Source organism: Corvus kubaryi, unplaced genomic scaffold (assembly GCF_017639235.1).
Source record: "Corvus kubaryi isolate FWS band 111438036 unplaced genomic scaffold, C.kubaryi_AGA036_p1.0 37312, whole genome shotgun sequence".
Taxonomy (NCBI): domain Eukaryota; kingdom Metazoa; phylum Chordata; class Aves; order Passeriformes; family Corvidae; genus Corvus; species Corvus kubaryi.
This window is the reverse complement of record NW_024581098.1, coordinates 4,052,492-4,064,753: the sequence shown is the minus strand read 5'-3', so window position 1 is coordinate 4,064,753 and position 12,262 is coordinate 4,052,492. Positions and strand designations below refer to the sequence as shown.

Here is a 12,262-nt window from a genome sequence, read left to right as displayed (position 1 = left end):
GTGTCTTTGGAAACATTATATATATATATATATATGTACATTTTAAAGGAAATAAAGAGGCAGAGATGCCTCAGGAAATAAGATGCCTTGCAACCAAGAAAAAATATGATCACTACTACTGTTTTCTTATTAAAATGTGTAGGATAAATCTCTGATATGGAGAGACACACACACAGTGCATGTGAAGTCTATATACAGTATAAAGTGATTTCTGTTACTGATTTAATGAGAATATCAACAGCAAGATCCCTTCTGGGACAGAATAAAGTTTGTGACTTTGTACTTGTGGATGTTAAAAGATAGACAGGTTCTGTGAGGTGCAGTGTACCACCCAGGAAGTGCTGAACATCTTACCTATTTTTCCCTGAAAGAGAATCTCAGTGAAAGAGAGACAAATTGTTAGTCATGAATTCCAAATGGAGGCTGTAGGCAGAAGCTGTGCTGTACAAGTTTTGGGGGCTATTTTTGCAATAGTGAGAAATGTTTCAAGGAAATAGAGTGACACACTACTGACAATATTTTTCTGTTTGGTGCCATAATTCAAAACCTTTTTCTGGTGAATCAGAATATACATTAAATTATCCTACTTACTTTTATGCATGGAAAAGACTCATCAGAGAGCATTATGTTACCAAGTTCAACATCTAGTCAGCAGACAGCCTGAGCACTGGGACACAGTGGAACAGGGAGAAGGCAGTTCAGGAAGAGTGTAATACCTGCTGGGAGCAGGAATGCTGGGCAAAAAAGGAATGAAGGGAAAAGCTTGGGCAGAAGACTCACCCACTGCTGTACGGAAGCCAATAACTCACAGAACAAGAGCGCACCAAAGAGAAGCCCTGGTATAACATGCAAGTTCTGGGGTTTTTTAGAGTTTAGAAACTTTGGCTTTTGTGTATACAGCAAGCAGAGTCAACTCTGCTTTTTTGTTTCCAGTAACTCAAGGAATTTCAATTTAACTGAAACAGAGTTTATACAGGAATTTCCTCAAGTTTGGTGGCCTGGACTCCTGAGTGTGAGCAGTCTCTACCAACTGTACCTGCCCATGTGTAAAACAATCCCACTGCTACAAGGAGCATTCACACCCTTTCCCTGGAAGAGAATGAGAACACAGGCTATGGGTTTGGATGCATGCTTTGAATCCCACTGCACCTCCACTGTCTAGAAATGCACAAAAGAAATTCAAGTCCCTTTGTGAAAACTCCCAATAAAACTTGGACCAGTTTCCTAAAATCACACACTTTGTAGAAGACAAAATAAGCTTAGATAATGTTTAGCCAGAGGACATTATTCCATTTAGCACAAGTTAAATGCTGGAGAAAAATAAATGGAAACAAATCATGGCCTTGAGATTAAAAATATCCAACTTTTTGGTTAATTAATTTAATAAAATGACACACGAGGTAGAAAATCTGTGCATTTAACAATCTCAGTTATTTTAAATGCTATAAACAGCCAAAAACATATCCTCACAGAGGTGGTGAAAATATACAGTGAAACCTCTGGCAAATCTTTCCCAGTGTGTTTTTTATCACAGAAGGGACTTTTTAATCACTAATTTAATTTGACAGATATCAAGAAATAATTTCATAGTGCTCTTTCTAATTAAGCATTTATTTGATGAATTTGCTCATACCCTGATCCCCACGTTGCTTGGCATTTCTGTGGAATCTCTATCACCCATATGTCCACCACAGATTCAAGGGTCAGCCTAAATAATGGCTTAAAGCTTCCATACTCTTTGTGTTTATTTCTATGGTCCTCCATAATAGATGTACACTGGCTACTGAGTTTTTAAACTGCAAAGAAGACAGACAGTTTCTTTGATTATCAGTGTTCTGACTATTTGGTAAACTAGCCCAAAAAAAGAAGTTTGAAGAGAAGACTGTTCTTACACTAACCAGTCTGGAGCTTATGACTCTTCCTGAGCTGTCCTGGGAGGGAGGAGAAAAAAAACATCACTGTTCTTAACTACCCATGCCATGAACCCAAGTCTCTGGAAAGGCAACACAGTGCTCTTTTATCATTTCAGTCAAGACGATTCTGCTTTTAGCTCTATAGACACACAGAGAAATATAACATATGCTGTTTCTTTAAGCAGACTGAGTGTGTGTTTACTAGGATTTTTCAGCAATAAGCTTTTTAGGTAGGAAGAAAATACCTATCCTGCAAGGTGAAAACAGATCTTTAACTTCCTCGGTGTTGTATTATCATGAATCACTCATGGGCCTGATTAAAACAAGGACTCCACTTGTCTGCATATGTATATGCATGTATGTATTGCAAAAACACACAAGCATGCATGCATTTTGTACATGTAAAACACATATGCACATTAGATCTAAGAGGATACTGATATATAGAAAATAACCATTAAATAATTATAAGGGGTTTTTTTGATTAAAAACAGAAAAGGCATGCATACTAAAAATGCAAGAATACACAGGCTGAACATATAAACTCTGGTGGAAAAATTAGTTTAGGAAAAGCTGACAGTAATAAAAAGCAGACAGTTAAAATCTTACTGCAAACAGTCTAATTTAAAGCTGGGAATCTTGATCATCTATTACAGTGAAATGCAGGATCATATCAAAGAAAGGCAGAACATTAAAATAACCAGAAATGGAAAAGCTAGAATATCCTCTGTTTAATTCTACCAGCAAGAAAACAAACACAAATTTTACATGCTGCATCATGTCATACACCACCTTAATTCAGCTACATTAAAATGAGTTTTCCTCAAAGAAAAGCTCATATTATGACTATACCTTTAAAAAGCTCATGTTTTCACTGTCTGGGTTTTTATATGAAGAAAAAACAAGACTGAATCAGGAGTTGTAAATTTTTATACTTAATTTGATAGTTCAGCACTTTTGCAGTTGAGTTTGCAGCACACACAGACCAGTTTCCTCACACTTTCCTGCTTATTTTTCAGCACTCAGGAATTCTTAAGCACACTGCACAGTGCATACACAATTTGTAAGGCATGCCCATCATCACTTGTTCAGCTTGATGCACCAAATGAGACATGCTTCAGGTTTCTATGTGCGCATCTCACAATGATGTTTTAAAATTTTATCACCTAGTTTGCAGGGAACTGAGGCTTTGAATCTATATTTGAAATACCACCTGAATGGGTGAAACACATTGGTATTCCACACACAGCCTCCTGCTGTCATTCCACTGCTGGCATGGGACAGTCTTCACCAAGACTTAGAAAACCTCATTCAATATTCCTCTCTGGAGGATCTGACACTTACTGTGAATTCTGCTCTTCAACTTAAATACCAGTGTCTGTGGCAGGCCAATTCTATCATTGCAGATACAGCATCCCTCAGGCGAGGTCCAACCTTTCTCTTGCAGTGCACCCAGGGATTAGCTTGACTTCCCCTAAATTCTCTCCAGTGCACAGTACAAGCTAATCTTTCCTGTAGGAAGTAGGAGATGGGGTTGCCATGACAACAGAGCACATTCTAGCAGTGGGACCACTGAGATGAGCTGAAAAGACGACAGTGAAACATGCACTCAGCCTTCCTCCGGGGCTACGGGCTTCTTCCTCCAGGATTTAATTCCCCTGTAAGTTTACTGACAGGCTAGGAGGTTGATTAGCTATGTATTTTGCTGTGGGGAGATTACTAGTTAAGAATATGGTTGAGAGATCATAGCATTATTTAATGAAACTGCCATCCCTCCTTACATTAAATTGCTGATTTAAGTGTGGCTGCTTTTAAACCACTACTCTTTCATACACATTAGTCCTACACTTGGTCCACACTAATATCTCACTGTAATACAGTCACAAGCCGAGTCCTGTGCTTCAGCTTCGGTTTTCCAGCATATTAGGCGCGCTTTTATGCTCATACACACACATGCTTATACACACACATGCACACAAAGAGCTCAGTGTAACATCTGTGTTTGGAGCTTAAAGGGTTCTGCCGATGGGGGAGGGGGCACCGAGAAAAGCAAGGCACAGCAGCCACGTGTCTCATACAAACGACACAACAGCCACAGTAAGCTTTGGGAGCCCTGTTCATCAGGCAAACGAAAATTGAGTAATCTATACTGTAAATATCAGCTATTTTCTGCCCCAGAATAATGTCTGAATCCTACGCTTTAAAGATTTTTTTCTCAATGAGAATAATAGAAAGCTTTTTTAGTTCCTGCCTTTCAATTATTTACACGTTTTTAATTGCTCAATCAAATTTTCATGCAGAGAGTTTGTGTTTTAATTTCTCTTGCAAAACCACACAATGCATTATTGTGGTAAATTCCTGGAGGCTGGAGCATGACTGTGTCTTCTCCTGTTATTTCAGAAACAAGCATGTCTCAGTGAGCTTTTACCTTAAAGACACAGCAACCGAGAATTTTCAGTTTCTAATCATATTTGCAAAACATTCATTTGCCCAGGACAGATTCCTGTCTCCTTTGTGCCTTCACTTTTGAGCATCTAACATGTGCAGCCACACACTCAACACCCCCTCATCAGGCAATGCCAGTCCCCTCAGTACATGTAAAGGCTTAACCCATCCAAGTACAAAAGAGCTGTAGATGAGCCAAATCCACACCATCTGAGTCCACTTCTCTCTCTGGAAATTTTAAAAGAACAGAACCTCCATGAAGGTCTCTGACACAAGAAAGAGAAGGAGCCCAGGGGTTGCATTTAGCCAGAACTCCTGTAGGCAGGGAAGGTGGGGGTGGATGAAACAGTGGGAAGATGTACAACAGCTTTCCCTCTAACGCAAGTTATACAGGACAGTTGGCAGGTTAGTCCCAACTAACTTAGCCTTGGCAAACCACATAAGGCCAAGAATTTGGCTGGAGAGGGAAGGTGCCATGTTGGGGAGGAACCCTGATGACCGGAATGTGTAAGAAAATTTTTAGGAGGTCTGGGAGGATGGGGGCATGTGGAAGCCTGGGCCAGGATCTCCAAATGATCATCAAATCACTGGTTTTATCCTGGTACTACACTAATTGTATTTGCAGTGAGAAGCCCTCTGACAAAACCCAACCAAAAAAAGCCCCTACAATTCCCATGGCTAGGCAATATTACACCTCCATAATCTTGAAAAGTATCTCAGTGTTACACAACCCTTTAAAGTTTTACCTTAATTTGGATTTTAGCATGTCGGGAATATATATATATATACAAAACAGTATCCCTCAGAATCTGCTGGCTCTGACTCATCCCACAGCTTGCTATGAAGATGAATTACACCACACAGTATAGCACCTGTATTTATTATCATCTAATTAGTGTTAGGATTTACTTTTTTTTTCCACTTTTCCACTCAAGTTCTATCCAACTGGAGAAATGCCAAATCATGTAAGCGACATATGGTTTTGCTTTTGAAATCATCCAGCCAGAATTCCCAAATACTGCAAAATCTTTGCCTAAATAACTTTTGGCTTGAAAGACAATATTTTACACCTTCAATTCCAGTGGGAAACACTGATATTTGTAGGTATGCAAATTGGTTTTGAGGAAAAAGGGCATATAATCAGATGTTGAATGATGTTACAGATTTTTCCTGTCACATGCTGTCTCCACACAATGTGAAAAGAACAGTTAACAGCAAGATTAATGCTGTGAAAATAGCTAAACTACTATTATGGTTAATGAAAGTAAGGTTCTGTTTCTTTTTTGTTTCACAAGCTATGACTGTAGAAATCAGTAAATATTGCCCTAGAATGCAAACACTCATTTCTCAGTGCTCATGTGCAGATCTTCCATTCAGTAATGCTGCATCCTGTTTCTGGAAATCCAGTCTTTCAGCCAGATACAAAACGTAAGTATGTTCCTTTAGTTGTTGGATAGGGAATGGATTCCCCTGTTGGCACCCTAAATGAGTAGCACCCGGTTACTAAATTGGGTTCCAAATTATTCTTGACCATATTCTTTTTGTTTCTAGCAAAAACATCTTGTGTTTTATTTCAGATGAATACCCAAATCATTCTCTCAGCAGGAATACACCCTCTTACACACATGTGAAGTAACAAAAGCAATTTAAATGAGTGACGTTTGGAGATCTCCTGGAACATCCAAGAGCTCACAGGTATTCCTATTGCATCCATATATCCCTGGGTATATCCAGGAAAAAGCAACTGTTTTGGTGAACCCAGGTAGAGCATGCCAGAACAGGGGATAAGATAAAATGAAAGCTGAGGACATATGTTTAAGTAGTCTACTCTAACTAAGAAACAACATTTAAGTGTAACATACCAGGATGAAAGCAGCACGCTTCTAAGACTTGAGTAGAATAACCATGTCTAGGTCCTCAGCAGAAAATGCCCCCAACTCCTCTCATAGGTCTCTCCTAGCTTTTTCAAAGGTAGAATCTACGTTTATCAAAATTGGAGTCCGAGTTTTGCTCTCTGTTTACCCTCTTGCTTGGAAGAGGATGAGAGGTGAATACACAACAGCCCCTTCTCCTCTCAACAGGACACCTACAGTTTAAAGACAAGATGTGGGAGCTCAGAAGACACATCCTGTCCTACGTTTCTGCATGAGTTCACAGCTTTGGCCTCAAATGAGGAGTCTGAGGATTTCACATTGAAAATAAACACGAAAAAAGACAGGAAAATAAAACTATATATAGGTTCAACATGAAAGGTGGACATGAGAAAGTGAAGGTTTTTGTCTTGATTTCCTGTCTTTTTCTTGACTATGCTGCTTAACTGTGAAATCATAATTGAATTCTCATTTTTATTATATAATTTCTATACATAGCTGTTCACAGAGTCCTTTGAAACCTGTGGATGAAAGGAAATATCACTCTTTTTTTTAAGAACGATTCATTTGAGATTAAACAGTGCTAAATGCTGAGCCCTGAACAAAAGGTTTAAGCACATGTAAGTCTTGCTGAAATAGAGCAACAGTGCCCAGTACTTTACAGGATCAAACCTGTGATTTGGGGCTTTAAATCCCCTAATTCCCTACCCTTTCCTTTCTCTTTTTAAATATATCTTGGAAACTGAGATCCTGCTTTTGTCAGATGAATTTGTTACACAGAACAGAGTGACCTTCAGTCCTTGTGCAGTGATACATCAAGCAGCAGCCTACACCAGTGCAAGCTGTACCACCACCTTCTGACAGCAAACACTCAGACTTCATATTCTGAGCACAGAACTAATGGCACAGAGATGATCACCTGCATACACCTTAATCTGAAAATGAAAAAGACAGTTTTGCTATTTTGCTTCAAGACTGTAACAAAATTGTTCTTAAACACAATCTGGTTTATGAGTTTTTTTTAAATGTGTCAAACAATTAAGCATTTCCCACCTGTAATTTTACCACTGGGTCATTTAAGCAATCAGGACCTCTCACATTTTGTTTCCATCCCTGTAGTTTCTCTCAGTTCACTGACTTTCCTCAAGGTTTACAAATAGGAGTAGGTATCAGCAAAATCAGTGTTCATGAATTTTGAATCAAATTATTTTGTAAGTAATGACACTTTTCAGAGGATAGGATTTTTTAATATTCAAAATGATAAAAAGTGCTGTGATTTCATTCTAATAGACAAAGGAATTTATACAGAAAAACTAAAACAGTCTGTACTTGTAAAATTCTAATACAATTTTATCCTTTTAAGCAAATGCTTTGCATTTTATGAATATAGTGTAAAAATGTAGAAGTACTCGCTGAAGGGATAAAGCTACCCCATTGTGAGACATGGACAACACTGAACAACATTAAACTGAATTATTTCTACACTGAGATCATAAATGCAAGATGAGGTCAGATGTCTCAGGAAGATGTTCTTTTCTCTAGACTGTAAGATTAGTTTATCAGATTGGGAGTGGTGGAGAGACCTAGAAAGATAAAAGTGCTCTTTCAAATGTCTGTTGCTTCTACAGCTTCTAAAAACTGAATTTTGTAACTTTTTTAAACAGGCAGTGGGATTGGACTCAGAAATCTCCAGAGATGCCTTCTAAATTCACATATTCTGGGATTCTGTGAGTTACATTGACCACTTTGTGGCAGTACAGTCTTTGGTGAGTGAGACCAACAATAAAAGATTACACCATACTTCTGTCTGATGGACATTCTTATTCAAAAAGAGGATATAAGAAAATAACAATTACTTAGAAATACATAATATTTCCAGAAATAAGCCCTTAACAGTCTTCTGCAAGAGGAAAATAACAGATATACTCTCCCAACCCTGACACGAGCCAACAGCCACAGGCATGATGGAGAAGAGAGGGAGCATGTTTCCCTGACTCATCCTCCTGCCATCCAGCTCCATTTTCACAGAATCCTGGAATCAATTAGTTTGAAAAAGAACTCTGAATCATTGAGTCCAACCTTTGACCAATCAACACCTTGTTAACTAGACCATGGCACTAAGTGTCACATCCACTCATTTCTTGAGCACCTCCAGCGACAGAGATGCCACCACCTCTCTGGACAGTCCATTCCAATGTTTAAAAACCCATTCCATGAAGAAATTCCTCCTGATGTCCAGCTGTTCCAGTGCTCAAGCTTGCAAACCCTGACCCTTTTCTGAACCACACACACACAGGTGTACCCTACACTAGCCACAAGCTCAGCAAATCTTTCACACAGTAACACTTTTGATTCCTAACTGGTTTGAGCTCCTGATGCTTCATCACTCCACAGGACATTGTGTTACTGTGCTCCTGCAGAGAAGCCCTGTTCTTCAGGACAGTTTTGTACCAATGTGACCAGTGAAGGCCTCTGATTTTTTTCATCTACAGCTCCCTGGATACCAGCTGCAACATTGCAAGATTCACATCTGCTACCTTCCATTTCAATGAAAGATGCTTTGAAGGTCAGATCAATTTTTCTCTACCTAAATATAAGTGTGAGCATTAAATTCTACATTCCCAGTTAGGAAACTCAAGGCACCTGTACTTAAAATATTTAAATTAAGTACGATCTGGGTACTATCACAAAAAGGTTGCGTTCAGCACCATGTAAATTTGGACAAATGCAAATGTTCTGAAATGTAGAACCTATTCACGCTGAGAGATAACAGAGCTCATTTACAAACGTATGTTTTGCAAGCTCAGTGCTCTTGCTGACATACAGTGTTGAAGTATACTCTGGAGTTGTAGCACGAAACCTGTCAGAGTTCAAGGAGTGCCTGGATGACACTCTTAGTGATATGATTTATGTTTAGACAGTTCTGTGAGTTCTGACAGTCCAGGGAGTTGGACTTCATGATCCTTATATGTCTCTTTAAACTTGAGATATTCTATTGTTCTCTGATTCTAATATTTACCTTTAACACTATTAAAGAAGCAAATTGATTTGTGTTTATTATTGTGAATTTTGCTCTACAGGCTCATGCCTTCATGCATAAGCTATCCAAATGGGCAAGGTATCATGCAGTTGGTTTCAGACAAAAAAAAATTAAAACATCCAGGGTATTTACTGTTTTATTATTTCAGTATTATCATTTCAGTCAGAAAGCAGCATCTCTATGACACAGTCTGCAGTCTGACTTTTTCAGCTGATTTTAAAAATCCAGGAAGTCTAAGTTTTTGTTGTTGGAGCATTGAAGAAATTTAAATACTACCTTTAGTTAAGAAAGGATAACTTAATCTAGATTAGCTTTATTGAAGTAACTTCTGCTTCATTAATCATATTTATGACATAATGGGATATTATCAGTATGATAAATGCTTTTTGTACTGCTCATGGTTTCAAATGAAATTAATTTTAGAAGCTGCATCAAATTTCCTTCTTATTACTCCAAATCATGTCACTGCAGTCCTATGGATGACCCCCTGTGCATTTCTGTGTTTGCATGTGTTTAGGTCTGTTTTCAATATAACAGGAAGTCTGGTTTTCAATTATATAATACTTGGTCTTTTTAGAAATGTACAGCTTCGTTTCCCATATATATCAATTTAAGTTACTGTTGAGGAGAAAGACACTGACATTAAAGAAGTTGCAAATGGATGCAACAACACATAGTGAAATGACTGAAGTTTCTGTAAACAAACGATTGGAAAGACCAAAAATGCCCCTTTCCCAACCGTGCCAAGCAGCAAGCTCCATTTAAAGCTCCCTGAACAGCTTTCACAGAAACACAGAATCATAGAATAGTTTGGCTTGGAAGGGATCTTAAAGATCCTCTAATTCCAGCCCCTCTGCCATGGGCAGGGATGCCTTCCACGAGTCCAGATATCTGAAGTCAAAGTCACCTCCAACCTGGCCTTGAACACTTCCAAGGATGGGGCATCAGCAACATCTCTGGACAACCTGTTCCAGTGCCTCACCACCCTGACAGGAAAGAATTTCTTCCTAATATCTAATCTAAAGGTACTCTTTTTCAATCGAAAGCCATTTCCCCTTGTTCTGTCACTATATTAATTATGAATTCAGAGCAAACATTTTAAGTAATTTCTGTCTCAAAGATCACAGTAAATAACAAAGTTCACATAAACCATACTTGCTGATGATGTTTCTCATGGAGCTGCCATTTATGACAGACACACAGAGAAATCAAGATGAGGGAATACGAAAAGCTAGTGGCCCAGAAAAGTGACAAGAAAGCATCCCAGTTCCTTATCTTTAAAAATCTAAGGATAAATATTTGGTATAAGACCATAAATACCAAAATCAAAAATGAAGCAGTTTATGCTCTATTTCTCTGCATATCTATAAAGAGGCAAGAAGGATATGCCATCCAGCTTTGGCTTGACAAAGCATCATACTCAAGGAACACCCAATATGGGAAAAGAATTGAATATTCACATTTTCATTCTGGTTCAGTATACATCAGTATACTTGAAAGAAATTTACTCATGTTACCCCATGGCTGCTGAATGACAACTGAGGAAGAGAATATGGTGAGGCTAAAGAAAGTGCAAGCTGTAAAACAGATGCTTCACAAACACCAGGTAACACCTTTTAAGCACAGCTGATCTGTATCCAAATACCTGCATTGGTTCTTTGCTTTGCTATGAGGTGCACCTCTGGAAGACTTTGATGAGATGATGAAGCAGTAGCATGTCAAAAGGAAATGAGGAAGAATGTGAAAACTTTACTTCCTCTTGATTTTTCCACCTAGTTCCAAAGCTCTGTTAAGCTTCATCAGCAGGTATAGAAAGAATAATTCTTTGGCCCGGGTAGGTGCAACAGCTAAACCAGTTTCTAGAGGGGAATTATGTAATGCTCATTTAAATTGTTATCTTACATTCTCACCAGAAGAGAAGGCAGTTGACTGATTCAATACAGCTGGCATTAGACTCAAAGAATGCTATGAAGAAAATATTCCAAGGGCATCTACCCTGAAGTGAACCACTTATGCACTGCAGATAAGAAAGACAAACGAAGTTGAGACATGAGAGAATTACCTGGGCCAAAACCTCAGCTTACTCCATCTGCTAGCTAATGCTCACAGATAGATATCAGTGTTAAGGAATATCTAACAGGCACAGAGAAGGGACAGTGCCATAAAACTGACCTAAGAGTATTCAGTGTAGAGGAGGAATGGGAGGGGGAAAGGGATATCACATCCGTAGGGCATCTTCTAGAACAGAAACACCAACAAGCCTAATGTCCCCTATGGAACACAAAACAGATGAGGGTAACATGGATGACTGTTGCTACCAGCCTGGTCTCATCCATGCCGTGCAGCAGTGAGATGTGGGGGGGTTTATTGTTAGTTCCCACCCACGCATCGCTTCTGAAACTCCCACTAGTAAACACGATTCGGGAAGACTGTTCCCCACCAACGTTCACATTACATAAAGGCTTTTATTACACCAAAATGAGAAGGGCAACATTTTCCCCCTGCATCTCAGACTTACAGATTTTCACTGACAAAGTCCCTTTGATTTTGTTTTTTTTTAATTTTCGTTCACATTTCCTGCCACCAAATCACTAAAAGGCCATGGATACACAGAGAATCACTTTCTAGAGCCAGTGCCCTGGGGTACTGGTTCCTCATGAGAAGGCTGGATGTGCGCTTCTAGTTTGCTTTTGTAGAGCTGGTACACTGGTTTGACATTGCCAGTAGGCACATCTTGCAGGGCTGCCTGCAACACCTGCGTCTCCACTGAGCTCTGCCTCCAACGCATGTATGAGTGTGTCACTCTATGTACAAAGAGGGAGATGAGGGTGGGCACAAGCAGCTCCAGCTGCAGCATGGAGCAACCCCTGAGGAGCACACCTAAGCACTCGAGTGCCTGTTTGGAGGAGGCAGGCACACACAGTTCAGGTAGTGACTCCTCACAGTTTACTTTTTCTTTTAATGAGCATCATCAAACAGAGACAGGCTTTTGT

General features: G+C 39.2%; 1 protein-coding gene across 4 annotated transcripts in view; it reads right to left on the bottom strand.

The window, feature by feature from the left end:
- Positions 1 to 12,262, bottom strand: part of NOL4 (nucleolar protein 4) — a 191,499-nt gene that overhangs the window by 96,320 nt on the left and 82,917 nt on the right. Inside the window, exon 1 of one of the 4 annotated variants that reach the window (XM_042029088.1) lies at positions 3,258 to 3,343. The exons of the other annotated variants lie outside the window; for them this stretch is intronic. The gene's annotated coding sequence lies outside the window, so the exon portion shown is untranslated. Of the gene's footprint in view, positions 1 to 3,257; positions 3,344 to 12,262 lie in introns of those variants that run through there. 4 annotated transcript variants of the gene reach the window in all.